Source organism: Macaca nemestrina, chromosome 7 (assembly GCF_043159975.1).
Source record: "Macaca nemestrina isolate mMacNem1 chromosome 7, mMacNem.hap1, whole genome shotgun sequence".
Taxonomy (NCBI): Eukaryota; Metazoa; Chordata; class Mammalia; order Primates; family Cercopithecidae; genus Macaca; species Macaca nemestrina.
The window spans coordinates 65021321-65047654 of NC_092131.1; the positions used below are offsets into that span (position 1 = coordinate 65021321).

At 34.1% G+C, this 26334-nt stretch overlaps 1 long non-coding RNA gene across 1 annotated transcript in view; it reads left to right on the forward strand.

Annotated features, from left to right (window-relative positions):
* The window catches only part of LOC105481921 (uncharacterized), a 36260-nt gene extending 20838 nt beyond the window's left edge, over positions 1–15422 (forward strand). The window contains exons 2-3 of the long non-coding RNA XR_011625373.1: positions 1402–1451; positions 15304–15422. This is a non-coding gene — a long non-coding RNA (uncharacterized lncRNA). The remainder of the gene's footprint in view (positions 1–1401; positions 1452–15303) is intronic.
* Positions 15423–26334: the final 10912 nt, after the last annotated feature.

Genomic DNA, 26334 nt, shown 5'->3' on the forward strand with positions numbered 1-26334 from the left:
TGCACCATTCTATTGTCAAGAAATTAAAGAAATAAATGGCTGGTACAGAGAAAGGTTAGGTGATATGGCAGAGTCGTAGCTACTCTGTGACATTTCTGCTACAGGCAATAGTGATATCAACATCCTTTTATTTTCTATCTAGCTCACCTCTGCATCCCTGGAGATCAATTTTCAAGCTTCTCTTTTTACCTAGAAAAAGATAGGAAAGGTTTTTCATGGACACATAACCCAATTTACTGTTTCTATACAAAAACATCTTAACTATAACACCTCCATCATATGACATTTCATGATTATAAACCCTGGGAAAGGATTTTCTCAGTTATATTATTTTTTAATAATGCTGAAAATGTTTTGAGCTATCGTTATCTTATATAGACCAATTGACTACTGAATTACTTTTTATGCTATTAATCAATTAGCCAAGAACACTTACAATGAATGTGTCAAGCACAATGCTAAATCATTGTAAAAATGGTATTCTCATGCCTTGAGCTAGGTGAAATTTATGAACCATCTCCAGTCAAGAAATCCTTATAGAATCTAGCTTTAAATAAATAACATATACTTCAAGTAAATAAACACTTACTACAAAATTGTGTAGAGAAAATGTATTACACAATACTATGCTGGCTTAAAAACTAAGGTTTTTTTTTTTTATTTCTCTGTGTGATTTTAGAATTAATAATATAATGAAGAAAACAGACATGTTCAAATATTCATAAAGAAGAAGAAATATAGGAAGTTTGGAAAAAACAAGTTGTTTAATCAACTAAAATTTATAACCATAGGCAAACATTTCAGAGGCATTTCATGACAATAAGTACAGCTTTGCTGCACCAAAGTCAGAATATGTGAAGATATCACATATCTTTAATATAGAAAGAGTCACTTGAGATAAGTTTCTGCATGAAATCCTGAGTATATTAGACAATAGTATATTAATTTTCATATTGCTAAAATTTATGACAATATCAGATACAAATTATACATTGTGTAGTATTTTTAATATAGTACCTAATTTAGTCCTAACAACCTCCAGTGTTATGACTTGAAGAAGAGGTTAATAGTAACACATTATGGCCTATAAAACAGAAATACCAGGCATAGTTTAGACCAGGGGGTCCCCAAACCCATACCAGTCCATGGCCTGTTAGGAACCAGGCTGCCACAAAGCAGGAGGTGAGCAGCGGGTGAAACAGGAAAGCTTCATATGTATTTACAGCCTCTCCCTAATGTTTATATTACCACCTGAGCTCCACTTCCTGTCAGATTAGCAGCACATTAGATTTTCATAGGAGCACAAACCCTTTTGTGAGCTGTGCCTGAGAGATCTAGGCTGTGTGCTCCTTATGAAAATATAATGCCTGATGATCTGTCATTGTCTCCCATTACCCCTAGATGGGACTGTCTGAAAAAGACCTCAGGGCTCCCACTGATTCCACATTACGGTGAGTTGTATAATTACTTCATTATATATTACAATGTAATAATAATAGAAATAAAGCACACAATAAATATAATGCACTTGAATAAACTCGAAAGTATCCCCGCTGACTCTGGTCTGTGGAAAAGTTTTTTTTCCATGAAACAGTCCCTGGTTCCAAAAAGGTTGGAAACTGCTAATTTAGACTACGAAGGAAATTATATACTGTCTTTATGGTTTTGGAAAACTACTAAACAATTTCAAGCAATACATAAATAATTTAAAGACATAGACAAGAACAATGAGAATGTGAACAACAGAACTGATGGGAAAATAAGTAAAGCAGTTACCAATGAAGGGGAAAATAATGAATTAGCAGAGAAAATGGGGAGGTTATGATCAATTGCAGCAACATGTAGAAATTGAAATTTTAGGACTTGGTGAATAGTTTGCTGTATTGTGGTAAAATGATAATCAAGAATGAACCCTAGATGGTTGACTTAGTTGACTAATTCAATAATGGTGGCATTGTAAAGGAAGATTAAGATTCTCTTTTATTGAATAATTTTTCTGATTTAAAATTAAAAATATAGTTTAATTATATTAAACAATTTTCTGATATACACTCAATCACATGTTTTTGAGATAAGCCCCATATGTTAATAATATATCATTACTTTTTACATATACTTAGATAGTATACTAATGTTTTGTTGAGAAATATTTGCATCTATATTCACAAAGGAATTAGATCCAAGGCTGTATTCCAGTTTTGATATTAAGGTTGTGAGAACCTAAAATAGCAGTAAAGAAACATACCATTTTAAAAATTGTTCTTAAATTATTTTGTGTAATATTTGTGTTATTGCTTTGGTATATTTTGTAAAATTAGCCTATAAAGCCTTGTGGGTTTATGGATTTCAACGTAAGAAAGTGTTTTTTTTTTTTGTTTTTTTTTTTGTTAGACGGAGTCTTGCTCTTGTCACCCAGGCTGGAGTGCGATGGCATGATTTCGGCTCATTGCAACCTCCACCTCCTGGTTTCAAGTGATTCTCCTGTCTGAGCCTCCTGAGTAGCTGGGATTACAGGCACCCAGCATGATGCCCAGCTAATTTTTGTATTTTTAGTAGGGATGGGGTTTCACCATTTTGACCAGGCTGGTCTTGAACTCCTGACCTCTGGTGATCCACCAACCTTGGCCTCCCAAAGTGCTGGGATTACAGGCATGAGCCATCGCTCCTGGGCAAGGATTTTTTTAAAAACACCCTGAAGTCTCAGAAAACAAAATAAAAAAATAGATAAAATAGAACTGCATTTAACTAAAAAGTTTCTGCACAGAAAAAAAAAAAAACAATTAACAAAGTAAAGAGATATGTCACAGTATGGGAAAAATATTTACAAATCATATATCTGATAAGTAGTTAATATCCAAAATATATAAAGAACTCAAACAACTCAGTGACAAAAAAATAAATAACCTGACTTAAAAAAATGTCAAAGAACCTGAACAGACATTTCTCAAAAGAAAACATGACGACAGCCAACAGATTCATTAAAAAAGTTCTCAGCATCATGATTATTAGGAAAATGGAGATCCAAACCATGATGAGATACTACTTCATTCCTCTTAGACTAGTTTTTATTAAAAAGATGGAAGATAGTAAGTGTTGGTGAGGATGTGAAACAAAATGTAATCCTTATACAATGAAGGTGATAATGTAAATTATTGTAGCCATTATGGAAAATGGTATGGAGGTTCCTCACAAAAATAAAAATAGAACTTCCATGATCCAGTCATCTCACTTCTGGGAATATAAGCAAAGGAACTGAAATCAATATGTCAAGTTGGTATCTTCACTCCCACATTTATAGCAACATTAGTTACAGTCGCCAAGATATGAATTCAACTTAAATGTTCATCAGTGGATGAATGAAGAAAGACAATGTGGTACATATATGTAGAGAAATACGACACAGCCTTAAAAAAGAACAAAATTCTGTCACTTGGGACAGCATGAGTGAATCTGGAAGGCATTATGAAAAAATGAATAAGGTAGGCATGTAAAGACTAAAACTGTATGATTTCATTTATAGGTGAAATCTAAAAAAGTTGAATTCATAGAAGTAGAGAGTAGAAGGATGGTAACCAAGGGTTGGGAACAGGCAAGGGGAGAGGCAAGTGAATTGGGAATTACTCGTCAAAAGGTACACAATTTCAGCTTTACAGAAAAACTATATTTTGAGATCTATTGCAAATCAGGATGACTATAGTAGATAGTAATGATGTATTGTATATTTTGAAATAATAGCACAGTAAATTTCAAATGTAGCACCACAAAAAATGTAAAACAAAGTGATGAGTATTTTGATTATCATGATTTAATCACTCTATATTGTATACATATATAAAAACATGATTTTATACTCTATAAATTTAATTTAATGATTTGTCAATAAAAATAACATAAATTAATAAATTTTTAAAAATCGGTTTTACATTTATTTCATGAAATTGTTTATGTGATAGTGTTATTACCTGTATTGTCAGTAGTTATGACTGAATTTTGATTCTTGACTTTGTTTTTTTCTTTCCACTGACTTATTTTGTATGATATTGATCTACTCCACAAGTATTTTCAAATTACTATCTTTTGATTTTTTTGAATCTTTTAATAATATCTAATTTATTAATTTCTTTTTATAATTTTATTGTTCTTTCACCTAAATTTTTGAGGGTTTACTCTGTTTTTGTTCATCTAACTTCTTTAGACGAATATTAGCTCATTAAATTGTACAAAATTATAATGTCACACAAATTATCTTATATTTAGTATTGTAGCTTTGTGCGAGTTTTCATATATTGTTATTTTTGCTCTTGTTTTACAGATCTAAATATGTTCCAATATCAAACACATGTTTTTCAGAGTTGTTTTTTTTTTTTAATTTTCAAGTGCTTCTGATATGGTTTGACTGTGTCCTCCCTTAAATCTCATCTTGAATTATAGCTCACATAATTCCCACATGTGGTTAGAGAGACCAGATGGGAGGTAATTTAATCATGTGGGCAGATCTTTCCTGTGCCGTTCGTGTGACAGTGAATAAGTCTCATGAGATCTGATAGTTTTATAAGGGGGAGCTCCTCCTGGAAAAGCTCTCTTGCCTGCCACCATGTGAAACGTGATTTTGCTCCACATTTGCCTTCCGCTATGATTCGGAGGCCTCCTCAGCCATGTGAAACTGTGAGTCGACTAAACCTCTTACCTTTAAAAATTGCCTAGTCTCAGACATGTATTTATTAGCAGCATGGGGACAGACTAATACAGCTTCTTTTCCAGTCATCTTTCTTTGCACTGATTTCTGACTCAGTTACATTGATTTCAAAGCATGTGACTTTACAGAATTAGAAGAAACAATTCTAAAATTCATATGGAACACCAGAAGACCCCCAATAGCCAAAACAGTATGAAATAAAAACAACAAAGCTGGAAGCATCACATTACTGGACTTCAAATTATACTCTAATACTATTGTAATCAAAACAGCATGGTGCTGGTATAAAAATAGACACACAGACCAAGTGAACAGAACTGAGAACTCAGAAATAGAGGCCCATACCTACAACCAGCTGATCTGATCTTCAAAAAGTCTACAAAAATATTCAATGGGGGAAGGACATTCTATTCAATATATATTGCTGGGAATACCTAATAGCCATAAACAGAATGAAACAGGACCCCTATTTCTCATCATATACAAAAATTAACTCAAGATGATTACAGATTGAATGTAAAACTTGAAACTATGAAAATACCAGAAGAAAACCTAGAAAAAAAGTAATTCTGACATTGACCTAGGCAAATAATTTATAACTAAGACCTCAAAAGCAAATCCAAGGAAACAAACATAAAAAAATGGAACGTAAACTGAAAAGCTTCTGCACAGCAAAAGATATCATTAACAGGGTAAACAGACAACCTACAGAATGGGAGAAATATTTGCAACCTAGGCATTTTTGACAAAGAACTAATATTCATAATCTATAAGGAACTCGAACAATTCAACAAGAAAAAGGACCAAATAACTTCATTAAACATAGACAATGAACATGAACAAACATTTCTCAAAAGAAGACATACAGTCAAAAAATATATGAGAAAAAGCTCAACATCACTGATCATCAGAGAAATGCAAATTGAAGTCACAATGAAATACCATACCATCTCACAACAATCAAATAGTTATTAATAAGTCATAAAACAACAGATATTGCACAAAAGCAGAGAAAAGGAAATGCCAATATGCTGCTGGTGAGAAGGTAAATCTGTACAAACTGTATGGAAAACAGTACAGACATTTCCCAAAGAAGTAAAACTAGAATTCCACTTAATCTGTCATCTCCACTTCTTGGTATCTACCAAAAGGAAAATAAATTTTAATTTCAGAAAGACACTTGCATATATATATATATGTATTTTTTTTTTCTTTTTTTTCTTTTTTGAGATGGAGTCCCACTCTGATGCCTAGGCTGGAGTGCAGTGGCGTGATCTCAGCTCACTGCAAGCTCCACCTCCCGGGTTCACGACATTCTCCTGCCTCAGCCTCCCAAGTAGCTGGGACTACAGTCGCCTGCCACCACGCCTGGCTAATTTTTTGCATTTTTAGTAGAGACGGGGTTTCACCGTGTTAGCCAGGATGATCTTGATCTTCTGACCTCATGATCCACCCACCTCGGCCTCCCAAAGTGCTGGGATTACAGGTGTGAGCCACCGTGTCCAGCCTGCACAAGTATATTTACTGCAGCACTATTCATAATAGCAAAGTCATGGAATCAACTTAAGTACCAATCATTTGGTGATTGACTAGAAAAATGTGATACACATACATACATCCTAGAATACTAAACATCCATAGAAGAGAGTGATACCATGTATTTTACAGCAGCATAGATGGAGCTGAAGCCATTATCCTAGGTGAAATAATTCAGAAACAGGAAATCAAATACCATGTATTCTCACTCATAATTGTGAGCTAAGCAGTGGAAAATAGTAGACTCTGGAAACTCCAAAAAGGAGAAATGAGAGAGGAGTGGGAGTTGAAAACTCATCTGTTGGGTACAATATTCACTACTCAGCTAACAGGCACAGCAGAAGTCCTTAGCATTATGCAGCATACCATATAACAAAACTACACGTGTACTCCCCAATCGATAAAAATAAATAGAATAAAATAAAATAAAAGTGTGTGTCTTTAGTTAAAGAAATAACTCATGTTTTTTCCTCAAGAGCTTAGCAATGAATATAATTTATTTTTATTCCATAATTTTTTATATTTCTCTTTCAGTGGAATATTCAGTATCTAATCAGAATAAGAAGGTAATACATTAAAATGTGTACTAAGAAAATCTAGAACTACTTAGTTAATTGATGTTCAGTTGACTAAGACAATCTATATGTACCACAAATTAACTTTGATAGAAAAAAAACTTGTGATTTTTGTATTTGTTTCATAAAACATGGTATTATTTTAAATGTATTGAAATGTAGAAAACACAGAAAAGTTAAACTATATTTCATATTTATTTGCATGCAATTTGCAAAACAATTAAAATTTAATAGTTTAACAAGATGAGTTTAAAGTGTGTTTACCAAAGATAATGATTTAATTTTTACAGGCATTTCAATGACAGTGCCATCAATGCAAGAGTTTCAAATGTTACAAAGGTTCTACAAAACTCGTGCAATGATATTAACAGATTTTTCAAAAATAGCAAAACAATAATGATTATTTTAAAAAATATTTCACTATAAATATTATATAGAGGTTGGATATGTTACTGACAGTATTGCATGTTTGTTGAAAATGAAGATATTCTCAGTCATTTAAGCAGCTAGCTTAAATAATTCCTCAATAATCTGTTTATTCTTTTATTATAAACTTGTACATTTTTCATTTTCATATTTGAATGTCATCAATTCATTTTTATTTAGAGCAGTGTCAGAAAATTGTTGTCTGTAGTAGTCCAGAGAGTAAATATGTTAGGCTATGATGGCCGTAACATATCAGTTACATCTACTCAAATCTGCTCATGTGAAGGCAGTCATAGCCAAAGTGTAAAATAATGAATGTGGTTGTGTCTCAACAAAACTATATGGATGCTGAAATTTAAATATTGTATGATTGTGCCTTTCACAAAATATTATTCTTTTTTATTTATTTTAATTATTAAAATAACAATGTTTGAAGCAAAGTATTGAAGTTCTCAAAGAATTTGGTGATACATTCATATATTAGATTGTTTATTATTTAAAACTGAGTGCTAATGTCTTATTCATTATAAAGCAATTCTTTGCAGTTTATCAAAATCCTAAATTTATTTATTTCTTAATTACCTAGATCTCTTTTATTTAAAGAGAACTCATAAATCTGAAATGAAATTATTATCCAATAGTTATTGAATCACTAAATAATTATTATCAAGAAAACATGTTTTTTAACGATGTTATTAAGAAATAGCCAAAAGCCAGGAGGTAGTTTGATTTTAATGCAGTCTCATTTGTGCCATTATATGATGTTTTTTGAAATTTACTCTGAAACATTTTAAATCCAAATAAATTTGCATGACATACATCATGGAAACATTGTTAAAAATGGCAATTTCTAATTCTTGGTAAAATATAGTTAATATTAGTTGGGTAAGCAATAAATGGTCAAGAGTACATGAGAAAAATACTAGAACATAAAAATATAAAATATAAGTAAATTAGAAAGTATAATATTGCAACATATTAACCATATTAAAGTTTCACATTTGTTAGAATCCCAATTTATTTTAAAATAGAAATTTAATAATTAAACATAGTTATAAAAATAGAAAATATATTGAGTGACATTACATAATAAATGCTTATTTTAACAAGGCATAATTCATAATTATTGGATAATTTTAAAGTGTGTTAGAGGAAACTTATCGTCATTAGCAATTCACAACAGAGTACCAAAATTATACGAATGAGTTAATGTTAGTGGAAAGCACAGTGACTTACAGATAGTAATAGCCAGATTTTAACTCTTAGTCTAATATACTTAATCTAAAAGAAATAATTTTATAATGGTGTTATCAATTTTATGAATAACATAAGGCTAGGAGAATAAATATTTTCCATTTCTGTACATATGCATCTGTTTAATTAAACATTAAATTTGTAGGTATTTAATAAATATTGAAAATAATGATTTACATGAGTGTAAAAGGATAGTATTTTTCTTTTTATTTATAGTAGAAAGAGGGCAGTTAGCACAGAACTGAAAAAGCAATTGAAGTTAGCAAAACTGTAATATTGATTTGGCATTTCACTATTACTATGACGAAGTATAGGTCTCACCTTTTTAGAATGAATAAGTTTTCACAAGATTTGCCACAACGGGAGGGCAGAGAGTCAAGAAAAGAGGGAGTAAGAGTAAAAGAAAAAGAAAGTCTCCTAATGTATAGAGTAATAGTCATTTATATAATTTAATATACAAAATTAAGTAGACAGAATGTGCTTAAATTATGTTTATTAAAAGTAAGAAAACTTTCAACAAGTTAGACTTTTATATTTAACATTTTGATATAAGGGCTAAGTTTATGTGTGTGCTCATGTGTGCATGTGCGTGTGTATAATTTTTGAATGCTAAAGTTAGAAAGAAAGCAGGCCTTGTCTGCATTTATCCAATATTGTATTATTGGGAAAAAATCAGTATATATTAAAACAATGCAAAAATTAGTTATCTTTTATTGTAAAAATGCAATCTGATTCTAAAATTAGAAATTTAAAAAGCATCCGACCTCATAATTCTCTGTGGGTCATTCAAAATTTGAGGAGAACATAAAAGTCTTAATGATGTTGTGCCAACACATGACCTTTAAATATTTAGCATTAAAAGCCCATGCCCAGAGCATCTCCACAATAATTATGACAACTGAAAATACCTCCATGCGTTTATACAATGCGCCTTGGTGGAAAGCACAGCTCCATTGAGAAACATGCCCTAGATTCTGAGTTTACTCTTAAAAATGAGTATTACATTATTTTCTATAAATAATTGAATATGAGTATCATTCTATATAAAGCAGTATGAAATAACAGTAATTTATATACATTTTTAATATGACAATGTGTATAATCATATAAACTTATACTGATATAGTTTTATTTTTGAAAACTAAAACATTATTAGCTGGTTCCATTTTATTTCAAACATGCTAGCCTGAAAAATCACACAAAGTATGAGGAAAAAGCAAGTAGAGAATACAAAAGAAATGAATAGAAGTGATCAATGCTATGTTGAAAGAAAAAAAGTAATTTTAAAAGGGTATACATTTGTTTCATTTTTGATAAATGTTTTAGACAATTGTAAATCCTCATAGATATAGAAAATATAAATGTGGCAAAATAGTATGATTAATATTGTGTTTTTGTTTCAATATATACTTCTGGATAAAATACAGAATTGGAAACTGTTGGTTTTCTTTATGATTGATTTGACAGGGAAATACTTAGTCTAAGGCTTTGAATACACTGATTATAGACTTCAGAGTGAGTAATTTCAAAAAGGATTTAAATAATTCTGATTCTTGTTTCCCTGTGTGTTTCTTCCATTATGACAATTGCAAACTCCTACAAAGCTCCCACTCAAAAAGGAAAAAAAAAAGCAAAAACCTGAAATCTGAGACTTTACTCTTTCCTTAGTAAACTAAGAGAACAGCCATTGTTACAGTTTCTTTGTGACACAGGCCTCAGGCAGAGTGGAAAGACGACCGATATTCCTCAGCATAACAATAGTACACCATTGTGCTTAGAGGACAAGACCAAATCCTCCCTAACAGAGAGAATATTCTTTCTCCAATATGCCGATAAGCTTTTGCTACAGAGAGAAAGTAAGATATTACACAGAGGTGCTAAGTTAATAGAATTCCAAGTAAGAAACCCTGATTATCTGCTCTTGAATAAGAAAGCATTGGATTAGAATTTGGTTCATCTCCATTGACTAAATTTCATGACCCACCTTAAGCCTTTACTTCTCTGCAAAACAAACACACCCTTGTCCTCCTGACAAAGGCATATGATGCTAGGTGAGAATGACAATTTTGGGAGCAATCATGGAGCAACACTTTTTCCTGTGAAAAGGGAATGATTTGTCAAGAAGAAGGAGGGATATATGTTTTCTGATGGAAACCTCTGAAGGGGAGAAGTGTGTGTATATGTGTAAATACAAGTGTGAACATGAAAGGATAATAAAGTGAAGAGTGGAAATACACATATATCTAATTTATATACACATAAATTCACGGATACACATATGTCTAAATGGCCTTCAGTTTTGAGCTGTCTTTCCTTACGTATAGTAATAAAAACTTGATTTTTGAGAACTTTATTCTTCCTAAGTTTGAATTTTCTACAGGTATTACTCTACACTTTCAGACGTTCATATAATTTTATATGTACATATCACTCCTCTGTATTTGTATTTTTCTAAAGAGAAGTGGTGGCTAGATAATCTTTTGGATTTATTTCTTTCAGAGATAGGAATTATTATTCGCTTGTGTGAACTATAACCTAGAATCTCCAATGACTTTGAGTAACAGTAGAGATACCCCATCTCAGTATGACAGCTACTAGTATAGTAGACAGTAGGAAGAAAAATATGCATGAGAAGGAACAAGATTAAACCTTAAATATGCCCTCAAAAGAGTCAAAGAGAAAAATAATGGACTGATCTACAATTGAGTTACAGAAAATAACATGCAGTGATAATCCTTAAATCTTTTGGGCATGTTAAACAAAAGTTCATTTTTGCATCAGTAATCACTTGCCATCTCTATTTCTCTCTCTCTTTTTTTTTTTTTTTTCTTCTCCAAATCCTGGAGATTTTGTATTCTACTTATTCTGACCCCAGAGCATACACTTTTTTTTCACCTTCTATTTCCTTTTGCTCTCCACCCCTTCCCTTAAAAACTAAAAATGGAAAAATAAACAAAAGCAAATAAAAATGAAACAAATATTTCTATTTTTCTATTTCTTTTCTTCATTTTTTTCTTATAAATAAGAAATCGATGTCTTCATTACTTTTGTTGATTGGGGTTACACAATTTTTTTTTTACTTACTTAATACCCAACTATACTGACATTTATATTGACATCTATTGCTGCTCAGGCAAGGGTCAAGTGTATTGACAAGAACTCAGAAAGTTCATTTAGGAGAGCCAACACATGGAATGGCATATGTAAGGATAAGGCATCACAAATACTGCCACAGTGAACTGAGGCCTAGAAGGGGCATAACTCTGCAGGGATGAGCTCAGGACAATTCCCATATGGACAATAACTCTTTCCGGAGAATGTGAAGGTCTAGAGTTGGCAAATTCAGAAAACAACACACTGTCAGTACTAGATTTGGACACGTCAGTGACAGGTTTCAAAACTTTTATAAAATAGCTTCATACATTTAATGAAACATGGCACATACAGGAAAAAGGGAGAAAGTAATACATACTTTATAAATATAATGATGTAATAACATTATTTTTATACCTTAAATTCACACAAAAAATTTAACCTGAAAAATAAAAATAAAGATTATTCCATTTAACTTCACAAAAAATGTATTACCTCAATCAGAATCTCATTATATAAGCAGTTTGAAAAATAATACTCATTTTTAAGTAATAAAATACCATAGGTAGGTTTTCTGCTCACTACAGTGTCCCAGTTTATAATTAAGTATTTCTTACTGGTGGCAAATTAGTGGGTAGAATCACCTGCCTACTCTGTGAGCCTGATGTAGGATGAGTTCTGGCTGGGAATGAATAAAATACCCAGACTCACACTTTAACTCTCTAGCCCACCCAGTTCCTAAGCCAACTAAAGACTGAGTGGATCCATCAGAGAGACTGCTATCCTTACTACAAATTTACAGGAACGCGGGGGAACATTCTTACATGTAGTTCCTATTCACTTCTCAAGTCACTTAACTAAAAAGAATAATTCTGGTCTTGCAAGTATTCCATGTTACTACCCTGGAGAACGTCAGAGTCCACCTATCTGCATGCCGCAATTGAGCCTTTTTTGTTTTCGTACAGAGTAGGCACAGCTATTGCCCACTTTATCAAATACTACTTGAGTTGTTTATTATTGCTTACATCACAGGGAAAGAAGAATTTAAAACTTTAAAACTGTGGATGACTTCTAAACATGGGGACTAGAAAAAGTCTAGTAATTTGTCTTCACTTCTACTTCTTTAGGATCTATCGTGTAATAAAATTCTCAATCTTTTTTTAAAATTTAAAGAATTATCCTAAAACCATATATACACTTTTACAGCAAGTGGTCATTACCAGGTGCTCCAAATGTAATCATTTTAATCATTTTGGGATTATATGCTTTGATAGCTGGTGGGACTATTCAGTCCTAGCCTACGTGTCATTGACACCTATTCTGTTTTTTGGAAGAACTCCAAATTATTTTTTGGAAAATTCTTTGCTTGATTTTCTGTATTATTTTCTGCATGCTTTCACACACATCAAATTATGAGAAGGTCACTTGCTCCTAATCACATGTCAGTGATTTTGAAGCACTGCAAATATATGCCTTTTTTTAGTCTGAAATGGCAAATTTCTCATTGTATATCATGAATAACCTTTAATGTTGATCACAAAACACTTTCTACTACTTCTAATTAACACTCTCCACAACCAGGCATATAAAGTTAAAACTATTATTTAGTCTCAATTCTAAGATAATAATCATATGAAAGATGCAGATATTTAAAATATTCACCTCAAGACATTTCAGATGCATAAATCAATTATCAGCTCTTGTCCTTTGTCCTGGGAAATCTAAGTAATTTAAAACCTACTACATTCATGGTGAAAAATTCAGCCTTCTTTATCATTTTTTTGTTTGTTTGTTTTGGTTTGGTTTTTGGTTATATATTCACCTCTTGGTCTAAGTTTTTGCTTCCATGGAATTAACGCATTTTGGTAATCATTTGACTAGCCTATGTATGCACTAGTTTATATTAAGTTGTATCAAATTATAAAACACTTCCTGCATGCTAATAACTTTTGGGAATTCTTTCCTCAAGAACTTTCTGTAAAATCTTTAGTTTGAGTTAATCACTATTAACAATATGATCATAAAAACTAGGTTTCTGCAGCAAGCCTCAGTTAGTAAAAAACAAAATCTATTCTCCATGAAATTTTCACATAGATGTGTATGCATATAACAAGAAAGAGTACTATCAGTACCATCAAAACAAACCAAATGCCAAGACATGTACTTATGGAATTATTTTGAAATGATTTTGCAGCACAGAGGTCTTGTAATAGCGGTGTAGTCAAATTAGAATGTCAGAATGTGAACATTTGTTTCTCTGGTGAAATGCTAAAGCAGTTTAAGCTAAGATGCTACAGTTATTCAACTACATTTTTGTAAATTGGATTTTTCTGTCAGTGTCTTAACATTTTATAATTGTACATTAAGTGTTATTTGTAACATAGGCAGTCCATAACAAAGAAAGGGAAAAGATGTATTGACCCCAAATGCTTCAGATGTAGATTGATTGAGAAGAATTGAACTCATGGACTTGTCTAATAGTGTCGTATTGCTAAAACATTAAATACTTATCCATGGTGTGCCAGATTTCAGTATACACACACCTACAAACACATATTCTCAAGTCTCAATTGACAAAGAAGGAACAAAACCCCTAACTACTGTCAGCTGGCAACTGGCCTATGACTAAGATACAGAACATGATGTTCTCCTGATGACCACAGATACTTCTATAGAACACTAATATCAAAAAAAGGCTATGACAAGAGACACAAAAGCAAGGTAAATGAATAATCATGTCAAAATATGCAGAAACAACACCTTGAAAACCACAAAATTGACCAAATATCTTTATTGCTTAGCTTATATTTTTTCCAAATAAAACTTAATTCTTCTATTCCATGTTTTAATTCTTCCATTCCATGTTTTAATTCTTCCATTCCTACATAAATGAAGGGATATTGATGCTGCTTTCAGGCAGTACTTAACCTAAATCAAGATCATATTCCCTTAAACCTTTTACCGATACCTTTTAGAACAAGCCTAAATCTCCTCAACATTTTCTCTCTAACATGCCCCATGATATCTTAGGTGTGTTCCTGGTGGTCTTGACTGGTAAAGGTCTCTACATGATTTTGATAATCCCTAAATCCCATCATCAAGTCCCCAAATCAAATGTATTAAAACATTTTCTAGCCACCATGTTAAAATGTTAGATGTGGGACTGGGGAGTAAATTATAAAATGCCAGTACAATTTTTTTTTTATCTCCCTTCACTTATTCTCTTTGATATAGTCATCTCAAATGGATCTCAGATGGCTCTGTGACTTTTTTTTGGCTAATGAGACATTACCAACAAGACATAAAATGACCCTTGTAAAATACTTCTGCTCAGAGGGTGTGCTCTTGATGTTTTTGGAATCCCCTTGCCAGGTAAGGAAGCCTAGGCTACCCTGCCTTCAGGATAATGGACATAACCAAGTTATCCTCATCACCCCAGCTAACATTGGGACAACCACTAGATATGTGCATTAGGTCATCCATATTGTTGCAGTAAAGTCAACTGGAAAGAACTATTGAGCTAATCCAGAGTAACAGAATCACCCAACTAAACCAGAGGATTGTGAGAAATAATACATATTTGTGTTTAATTCCACTAGTAATTTGGGAACTGTTTGTTACATAAAAGACCTAACTGATGATAGGCAAGAGTGTCCATTATGAAGAGACCCATTTAGTATGAAAAAAAAAAAATGAGAAAAGTCTATCTTTCTATTTACATAGAATAGAAATTATAAGTCCAAGAATGAGATGTCCCTAATGCATAAAGAGGTCTGCTAAGGAAATGAAGCATGCTCTTCAAGCAAGAAAGAAACTATCTTCTGGATTACAGTTATCCTGACAGCCACAGGCCTCATAGAACTAGCATAGCCAACATTTACACTTCAAAGGTAATATACAAAGCAGAAAAATGTCACCTGATGATACCATGGTTAAATTTTGCTGTAAAATGTCCATTTGTTCAACTTATTAGGAAAATGTTATACTTGCTGAAGACCATATCAACACATTAACTCATTTTTTTCCTAGAAATAGATACAAAAAATACAGAACTCTTTTTTTAGTTTATATTAGTTATTAATTACTTATTTTTGAGACAGTCTTGTTCTGTCACTCAGGCTGGAATGCAGTGATATGATCATAATTCACTGCAGTCTTGAACTCCTGGACTCAGGTGACCCTCCCACTTCAGCCTCTTAAGTAGCTGGGATTACAGGCATTCACCATGACACTGAGCCAATTTAAAAATTTTTTGTAGAGATGAGTCTTGCTATGTTGCCCAGGCTGGTCTTGAACTCCTGGGCTCAAGTGATTCTCCTACCTTGGCTTCCCAAAGTGGTTGGATTACTGGCATGAGCCACTTGATATGGCCCTAATTGTTATTTATAACTGCAACTATAAGGTAATTTATATATTTAAATTTTCAAAGGATATCATTAAAATATTTGCGTGAAAAATTGATAATACCTAATCATTGAATAGACAAATAGTAAACGCTCACTTTTAAGGATTTAATGACTGGGTTCTATGTCATTTGCGCTTTTTAGAGGCCACTTTGCTCTGGCTAAATTTCTTCAGTTTTACTGGTAATTACAATAAGACCAAGAATAACAACAACACAAATTTGGCCTCTTAATATATTCATAATAATTTCATAATCTTGAAAATGTTATTCTAGTACATTGTTGTAAAATCACTCAGGTGAATAAAGTTTTAACTTCATTAAACTGGACTATGTTTTGCTGGGAAAATCTGAGACAAAATCCACTGATGTTTCCTGTTACAACAGGATTTTCCCTCTTATCATAGAGCGTCAATCCTCTTAGACATAGAGGTATTCTAGTGCTCTTTCACAAGACACAGCATATCTCCTAGCTTATCTTTAATTTTCATATTTCAAAAACTCAATTCAATTACCTGAGGTTGTCAGATTAGTTTTCTTATGGTCAAGTAAAACAAATTTGTAAATTGCAAGAAAAACAAACAACAGATTTGAGTTAGAAGAAGACTAATTTGGCTAACTTAAGTGCCAAGAAAATATGCTTGAACATTTTATTTATCACCAGATGAACCTTTGCAAGGATCATAAACTTATATATAAAAGTAATTCAAGGGATAATTATTCTGTGTATTTTCTTTTGACAATAAAATATAGAACAATTGGAAGCTCCATGAAATCATGGTGACTTTATTAATAATCATGAATTTTCATTGAAAGTGAAGCATCAGGAACACCTCCATACAAACACACACACACACACACAAACACACACATATAGTATAAAATATATATTTATATACAAAATATACATAAAATTATACATATATATTATATATATAATGACAGAATGTATCTTGAAAACTATTTAGTCACTTATTCTTATTTTCATTGCCTTTGTCCATCATCTCTCTTCTGTCTTCTTGAAGTAGACTCAAATGGACTCTCAGGGTTCATTCTTAGTCACTATCATTGATTTTTATTTCACTTTGGTTATCTTCCTAAAATATAAATCTGAAGACATTTCTTTCTTAGTAAAAGTATTCCAGGATTCCTTCTTACTTTCAGAATGAAGTCCATCCTCTTGTAATAACTCACTATCTGCTTCCTTCTTAGTTCTCCACTGAGAGTGGGGGCAGGTGGAGGCTGGTTAGGCAGATAAAGAGAGAGGGTCTCAGAAGGAGGACAATGCCTGCACCACCTATGTTATGTAGCCAGAAGGAGGAAATGTGGTTAAGAACTTCCTCTTATACCAAGATGTTTGTTCAGAGGGAATTTGCAGCTGCCTGTGCAGGTGCACACAAGGACCAAGGGTATCCTAAAATGACCTCAAACTCATTACAACGCCATTAGCGTTGTGGTTTTATCCAACTCCTCATGTGTTTCACTTAGGCACTCATGGGTAATAACCAAGATGGAGTCACTATGGCAAACCCAATGCATGTGTAGATGTAACACCCCCAAGGGGGATTTTTATCCCTCCTGTTATAGCAGAACCTACAGAAGACTTCCTTGATTCTGCCACATAAAAGGCCCAGAACTCAGCCCCACTTTTGACAACCCTCTTTGGGTCCTCTTTTGCTGCTGAGAGCTTTTCTGTCGCTTAATAAATTCTACTCCACCTTACTCACTCTCTGGTAAGGGCCAATAACTTATTCTTCTTCTTGGTCATGGGACAAGCACTCAGATATCTCTAAACTAAGGAGTGAGGAGACTGAAACACCAGCATTATCTCTCATACCACCCTGAATGACTGCCTTATGCACTTTTCTCACATTATGCACAGTTTCTTGGATTATATTTTGTTTCTTGAACAATTATTTAGCCTTGTTCTTAGCTTTTTAACTATAAAAACTTTTATATCATGATTTGCTCATCAACATTAAAACTTTTTTTAAAACATTTCTTTGTCATTTTAAAGTAAATTCACTATAGGTACATGAATTACCCCTTTAATTCATAAACAATATGTCTGTTAAACCCTTACATAGCTGATATTGTCTAATATATTTATGACTGCCAAAGTATCAGCAAACTATGTATTTAAAATTATTAAATTAAAAAATATGTTTTTGATATATGTGTTTTCCTGATCTAACAAGTTTCAGATACTTTAGGGAGAAAATGTTTTCAGGTGCTTTCTAAAATTGCCATTTTTAAAAACTTTTATTTCTGGAGATGCATGTGGAGTTTTTGGGTCCTTGTAATTAAAAGAAAATGTCCCAGTTGCATGTAAATGTAAATGTTTATAACATTTTTGCACAATTCAGAGTTTTACTCCAACCACATTCTCAATTATAAATCAATTTCCAGTGGTTCAAGCTTCCTTTCCTCAAAGAACCAAAAATCATTTGAACATGTGCCTATATATTATCTGTGTCAAACGCGTCAGTTTCTTTATCATTCTTTTAAGACCTTTGCTATCTTCCAACATATCCAAGTTCTATTGTTCAATAAATTCACTTCTGTGCTGTGCTCTATCAAAGGCTATAAACACTGAAGTTAAAATTTTACTCTTTTCATTTCATTCTTCTTTTGTATCTAGCCCATCTCCACTGAAGTTCACTGTACTTTTCTTGTAAAAATCATATTAACTTTAATCTTACTGAATGTTTTTACAGTTTCTGCTACAAATCATCTTTATTTTTTAAATGGATTGGAAGAATCAATATAATTAAAATGTTCATACTGCCCAAAGCAATCTACAGATTTAATGCTATTCCTGTCTAGTTGCCAGTGTCCTTTTCACAGAGCCAGAAAGAGCTATTTTAAATTTCACATGGGACCAAAGGAGCTTGAATAGCCAAAGCAACCCTACACCAAAAAGAACAAGGCCAGAGGCATCACACTACCTGATTACAAACTATACTGTAAGGCTACAATAAACAAAACATCATGGTACTGGTACAAAAACAGATACAAAAAAAAAAATGAAATGGAATAGAGAACCCAGAAATAAAGCTTCACAGCTACAACCATCTGATTATTGATAAGGTCAACAAAAATAAGCAATAGGAAAAGAATTTCCTATTCAAGAAGTGGTGCTGGTATAACTGGCTAGCCACATGCAGAAGAATGAGACTGAGCTCTTACCTTTCACCATACACAAAAATTAACACGAGATAGAATAAATATTTAAATTTAAGACCTCAAACTGTAAGAACAAGAGGCCAGGCACGGTGGCTCATGTCTTTAATCCCAGCACTTTATCATGGGTGGCAGAGGCAGGCAGATCACCCGAGGTCAGGAGATAGGGAACAACGTGGTTAACTTAGCGAAACACAATCTCTACTAGAAATACAAAAAATGGCGAGGCATGGTGGCTTATGCCTGTAATCCCAGCTACTCAAGAGGCTGAGGCAGGAAAATTTCTTGAACCCGGGAGGCAGAGGTTGCAGTGAGCTAAGATTATGCTGCTGCACTCCAGCCTGGGTGACAGAGTGAAACTCTACACCTTCCCCTCCCCCTGTAAAAAAAAAAAAAAAAAAAATCCTAAAAGAAAATATTGAAAATACCATTCTGGACATTGGCCTTGGGAAAGAATTTATGACTGAGTCGTCAAAAGCAATTGCAGCAGAAACAAAAATTGACAAGTGGGACTTAATCAAGCAATCAACAGAGTAAACAACTATCCTACAAAATGGGAGAAAATATTTTCAAACTATACATCCCACTAAGGTTCTAATATCCAGAATATGTAAGAAACTTAAATCAACAAGCAAACAACAACAACAACAAAACTTTGAGAAGTAGGCAAAGGACACAAACTGACACATCTAAAAAGAAAACATACAAGTGGTGAAAGAAAATTTGAAAAAATGCTGCTATTACGAATCATCAGGGAATGTTAAATCAAAACCTAAATGAAACATCATCTTCATCTCATAGCAGCCAGAATGGCTATAATTAAAAAGCCAAAAAGCAGCAGACATTCTTGAGGCTGTGGAGAAACGCAAACACTCATATATTGTTGGTGGGAATGTAAGTTAGTTTAGCACTGTGGAAAGCAATTTGGAGATTTCCTTTTTTCCTTCCTTCTCTCCCTCCATCCCTTCCTTCCTTCTTTCCTTTAGTTCTTTTTCTTTCTTTTTTTTTCTTTGGGTTGGAGTCTCACTCTGTTTCCCAGGCTGGAGGTCAGTGGCATGATCTCAGCTCACTGCATCCTCCACCTCCCACGTTCAAGCGATTCTCCTGCCTCAGCCTCCAGAGTAGTTGGATTACAGGCATGCACTACTGTGCCCTGCTAATTTTTGTATTTTTAGTAGAGATGGGGTTTCACCATGTTTTCCAGGCTGGTCTTAAACTCCTGATCTCAAGTGATCCACCTACCTCAGCTCCCCAAAGTGCTGGGATTACAGGCATGGACCACCATGCCCAACTGGAGATTTCTCAAAGAACTTAAAACAGCACCAGCAATCTCATTACTGTGTATTTACCAAAAAGAAAAAAGATCATCATACCTAAAAGACACCTTCATTTGTATCTTCTTTGCAACACTCTTCACAATAGCAGAGACATGGAATCAACCAAGGTGCACATCAACTGTGGATTGGATAAATAAAATGTGGTACATATATACCATGGAACACTAGGCAGCAGTAATAAAGAACAAATATCTTTTCTTTGCATCAAGATGGATACAGCTGGAGGTCTTAATACTAAGTGAACTAATGCAGGAATAGAAAACTAAGTACCTCACACCTGTAATCCCAGCACTTTGGGAGGCCGAGGAGGGCAGATCACCTGAGGTCAGGAGTTCAAGACCAGGAGTTCAAGACACCAAAAGAATGACACCAGGCCCTTACCTTTCACCATACACGAAAATTAACACAAGATAGATTAAATATTTAAATTTAAGACCTCAAACTGTAAGAATAAGGGGCCAGTTGATGAATCATCAGCAAAGGGAGATAGTTCGACTTCTTATTTTCCTATTTGGATGCTTTGTATTTATTTCTCTTGCCTGATTGCTTGGCTGGAACTTCCAGTACTATTTTTAATAGGAGTAGTGAGAGTTCGTATCCTGTTTTTTTTTTTTTTTTTTTTTTCCTCAAGGAAGATGGTTCCAGCTTTTCCTGGTTCAGTATGATGTTAGCTGTGAGTTTGTCATAGATGACTCATCATTTTGAAGTATGTTCCTTTGATGCCTAGTCTGTTGAGGGCTTTTATCATGAAGGAATGTTGGATTTTAGCAAAAGGTTTTTTGCATCTATTGAGATGATCATATAGCTTTTGTTAATAACTCTGTTTATGCAGTAAATCGCATTTATTGATTTGCATATTTTGAAATAACTTTGCATCCCAAGAATAAAGCCTATTTGATCAGGTGAATCACCTTTTTGATGTGTTGCTGAATTCATTTTGCAAGCAATATTTTGCTGAGGAGTTTTGCTTATGTTTTCATTGGGGATGTTGGTTAGAAGTTGTCTTATTTTTGTTGTGTTTTTGCCAGATTTTTTTTATCAGGCTGATTCTGCTTTCATTGAATAAGTTGGGGCAAAGAGCCTCCTCATTGATTTTTTAGAAGAATTTCACTAGTATTGGTGCCATTGTTTGATACAGATGGTGTAATTTCATTATGAATACATCTGGTCCAGGGCTTTTTATGAATGGTAGGATTTTTATCACCAATTCAACTTCTGAGTTTGATATTTGTATATTCAGCATTGCAGTCTTTCCTTTATTCAATCTTGACAGATTGTATATTTTCTAGGAACTGATCCATTTATTCTAGATTTGTTAATTGGTGTGCATGGAGGTTTTCATAGTATTGTCTAAAGATCTTTTGCATTTTTGTGTGATCAGTTGTATTGTCATCTTTGTCATTTCTGATTTTATTTTTTTGAAACTTCTCTTTTTTGTTCTTTGTTTATTCAGTTGCTATCAATCTTGTTTATTAAAAAAACATCTTGGTTTATTTTTAAATGGGTTTTTGCATTTAGTGTCATTCAGTTCTCTAATTTTAGTTATTTATTGTCTTGGGTAGCTTGATTTTATTTTTTTCCTATTTTTAAAATACAAAGTTAGAGTGTTAATTTGAGATCTTCCTGTCTCCTTGATGAAGGCATTTAGGATGATAAACTTTCTTCTCAACACTGCTTTAGTTGCATCCCAGAAATTTTGGTAAGTTTTATCCCTATTTTCATTAATTTCAAAGATTTTTTAAATTATTGCCTTAATGTTGATGTCTACCCATGAGTTGTTTAAAGGCAAGTTGTTTAATTCCCATGTATTTCTGTAGTTTTGAGTATTCCTCTTGATATTTTCTTCTATTTTTATTGCACTGTGGTTTGAGAGTATGCTTGGTATGATTTCAGGTTTTTTGTATATATTAAGATATACTTTAAAACCAAGCATGTGGTTGATATTACAATATATTACATGTACAAATGAGAAGAATATAAATTCTGTTGTTGTAGAGTGGAGTGTTCTTTAGATGTCAATTACGTCCAATCAGTCAAGGGTTCAGTTTAAGTTCAGAGATTCTTTGTTAGTTTTCTGCCTCAATAATCTGTTTAATGTTGTCATTTGTTTGTTGAAATCTCCCAGTTTCCTGTGCAGTTGTCAAGTCTTTTTGTAGGCCAGGAAGAAATTGCTTTATGAATCTGGGTGTTCCAATGTTTGGTGTGTACATGTTCAGAATAGTTAAGTCTTCTTGTTGGATTGTAATCTTTATTATTATGTAATGTGCTGTATTTTTCTTCTTAATTTTATTAGTTTAAAGTGTTTTATCTGATATAAAGTTAGTAACTCCTGCTCATTTTTGTTTTCTATTTGCATGATAGACCCTTCTTTGTCTTTTTGCTGTGAGTCTGTGGGTATCATTACAAACGAGATGGATCTTCTGAAGACAACAGATGGTTGGGTCTGGGCATTTTATCTAGCTTGCCACTCTGTCTTTTACGTGAGGAGTTTAGCCTATTTCCATTCAAAGTTAGTATTGATATATGTGATTTTGAGTCTATTATCATGTTTTAGCTGGTTATCATGTTGACTTTATTGTGCAGTTGTTTTGTAGTGCCTGTGGGCTATGTGCTTAACTGTCTTTTTGTGGTAGTAGGTAATGTTTCTTGGAATCCATGTTTGGCTTTCCCTTAAGGACTTATTGTAAGGCTGGTCTAGTTGAAAAAAATTCCTTAAGTGTTTCCTTGTCTCAGAAGAATTTTATTTCTTCTTCACTTATGAAGCTTAGCTTGGCAGGATATAAAATTCTTGACTGGATTTTTTTTCCTTAAGGACACTTAATATATGCCCCTAATCTTTTCTGTCTTGAAAGGTTTCTGCTGAGAGGTGTGCTGCTGATCTGATCAGGTTCCAAAGCGACTTAGCCCATTTTCTCTATATGGCTTTAAGATTTTTCCTTTTGCATTGGCCTTGGTGATTCTGATGACTATGTGGACTGGGGTTGATTTTCTTGCACAGTACCTAACTGAGGTTTTCTCTGTTTCTTGGATTTGCATGTCAACCTCTCTAGTGAGATTAGGGAAATACGCATGAGTTATGTCCTCAAATATATATTTCTAGTTCATTCTGTCTCCTTTTTCAGACATGTCAGTGCATCAAAGATTTGGTCTGTTTATACAATCCCACATTTCTAGGAAGCATTTTTGATTTTTAAAGTTCTTTTTAAATTTTTGTCTGACAGAGTTGATTTGAAAAACTAGTTGTTGAGTATGAAATTCTTTTCTCAGTTTGGTTTATTCTGCTATCAATACCTCTGATTGTTTTATGAATTTCTTGTAATGAACTTTTTAGCTCTAAAATTTTAGTTTGGTTCTTTTGAGATCTTCAATCATTTTACTGGATTCCTTGAATTGAATTTCAACTTTCCCCTGAATCTGAAGGAGCTTGCTTGCCATCCAGATTCTGAATGCCGTCTGGCATTTCACACTAGTTAAGAACCATGGCTGATAGGCTAGCAGACTTCTTTAAGGTAAAGGGACACTCTGGATTTTTGAATTGCCAGAGTCCTTTCATTGATTCTTTCTCATCTGTGATGGTTTGTATGCCTTTAACTATGGTATAAGTTGAGTATAGTCAGTTGGCATCATTTATGGATGCTTGCAGAAAGCCAGGAGTCTGTACAGGATATTTATGTGTGATTGAATTCTTGTACTTGGTTACACAGTTTTATGTATTAGCCTAAAAATTTTTGGTGTTATAGTTCTGGCTGCATTCTAGCAGACGGCACTTAAAAGTAACACACAGTAGCTAGGCTAATGCACAACCATGTGGCTCTTTTCTACTTCCTCTTGTTTGCAGGCATGCTCTGAGATGGACTAAGATGAGAGAAGGGCACTTGAACAGATCTGCTCCCAGGCCTTGGGGGAGCACCCTCTGCTCACTGCTGCTGTGCCCACACTTATTTTGTTAGGTATTCCTGGCTGCAGGGCTCTGTTAGGAAGAAGCTAAGGCAGGAGAATATGCCACATCCTTTCTGGCCTGGCCCTGTGAAGGGAGGCATGCCCCCCTCCCCTGGACCAGAAACCTAAAAATGTTGCCTCTCTCCGTGCTCTTAGGCTAGGGGCTCTTCCCTACCTTGAGTGCTGGCCACAGATCTTGGATTAGTACTCCTGAGCTCTGCACCATGGCCCTGGAGACTATGATGTCCTATGGCTCATAGTGAGGTTCCAGATGTGTTTGAGGATCCTAGGTGCTCCCTCTTCACCAAAATAGTACTCAGGTGGAACAACATACTCAGATTGGACTGTGGAGGTTGCACTGTCCAACTTCTTCTGCTAGGTGGCTAGGCACAGGCCCTGAAAAGGGCTGACTGGTAGAAAGCCTTATAGAGCAGACATGCCACAGTCCTGCAAGGAAGCCAATCCTGTTGTCTCCTAGTTCACAGTTAACTGGAGCCAGCACCTCCCAGAGGGAAATGGGACACCCTAGGAGGTGGGCTTCTGTGGTCACCCTCCACTAGAGCTGCCCAGTGAACAAAAGTTCTTTGACTCCATGCCATTTGAAAGTCTGTCTCTGCCTGTTCTCTGGGTAGATGCCTCTGCCATCTGACAATTCCACAGGGGACAGAGTCCTAAGATCACAGAGATCTGTAGTAAGAATGAGTTGTCTCTCAGTTCCCTCTCTCACCCTTTTTCCAGGAGCCGTTCAGGACTGGGAACTAGCCTTCCTCTCGGGTACCCTGTGCAGGGTTTCCAGCATCGTACTTCTTAAGCATCACTTTAGCATCACCTCTTCATACACTCTCATCATTTTCTCTCTGAATATCTTCCCCAATTATGGTGGTTTACTCAATAATTTGATCTCTGTCAGTGGAGCAGCACTCACTGGCTGCACATAGTCAGCCATCTTATCTCCATTTCCAATTTAAAAAGTTTAAGTTGTTTTCACGTGTTCACACTGCATGAGACAGGTGCTGTCAGTGCCAGAAGGAGAGGAGGAGGTGGAAGAGGCCACATTGTGAAGCTGCTGCTGCTTCTGCTCCTTCCGGGAATTCTGTTTTCCTCTCCTATGCCACTCCTCCTGTCTCCAAATGTAGGACTTCTTGAAAAAAGTTCATTTGTGCCTCAGGAATTTCAAACCCTTTAAACCATAATTAAGTAGATGATCCAAGGATCAAATTTTGAGAAAGAGTAGACCCAATAACCTTTTATTTCATTTCTGATTTTAAAAGTATGATTCTCAGATGTACTTTATAGTTTTGAAAGCAAATGATAAATTGTGCTACAAGATGATTTTAAATCCTTTCATTCTACTGCCACAGTGACACCTGTTTGCTTGCTGCTTTGCCCAAATACTTTTTGTAAAAATAAGGAACTACAACACTTACCCTATTTCTTTCCAGCGATTGTCTTTTGATGTGTTAGTGGTGGGGGTAGGAAGCACAAGAATCTCTTTAATGTCCTTGGATAGGAAAGAACTATACTTTAGTTGCTGTACTCAATGATGACACTGAAGCTGGCCCATGTATACCTGGACAAGATTTAAAAGATGAAATCCTAGAACTTGAGCCTGTGCTTAATGCTGTAGTAAATACAATTTTGGTAATCAATGGAGGGAAAGCTTGTATATCTTGAACATGGCAGGACTGTAAATAGTTTGCAGGCAGACAGCCGATAATGGTGCTTTTCATCTTTGTGGCAATGTTTTTGGGCATTCCTTCACAAAAATTAGAGTGTAATTACCCACTTTTAAAATATGAGTCAGCTTAGTGACTCACTTTTAACAAAAAGAATGCAGTGGAAATTTGGCATCTGAAGTTATGTTAGAAAAAACAAACAGGTTTTCTCTTAGGT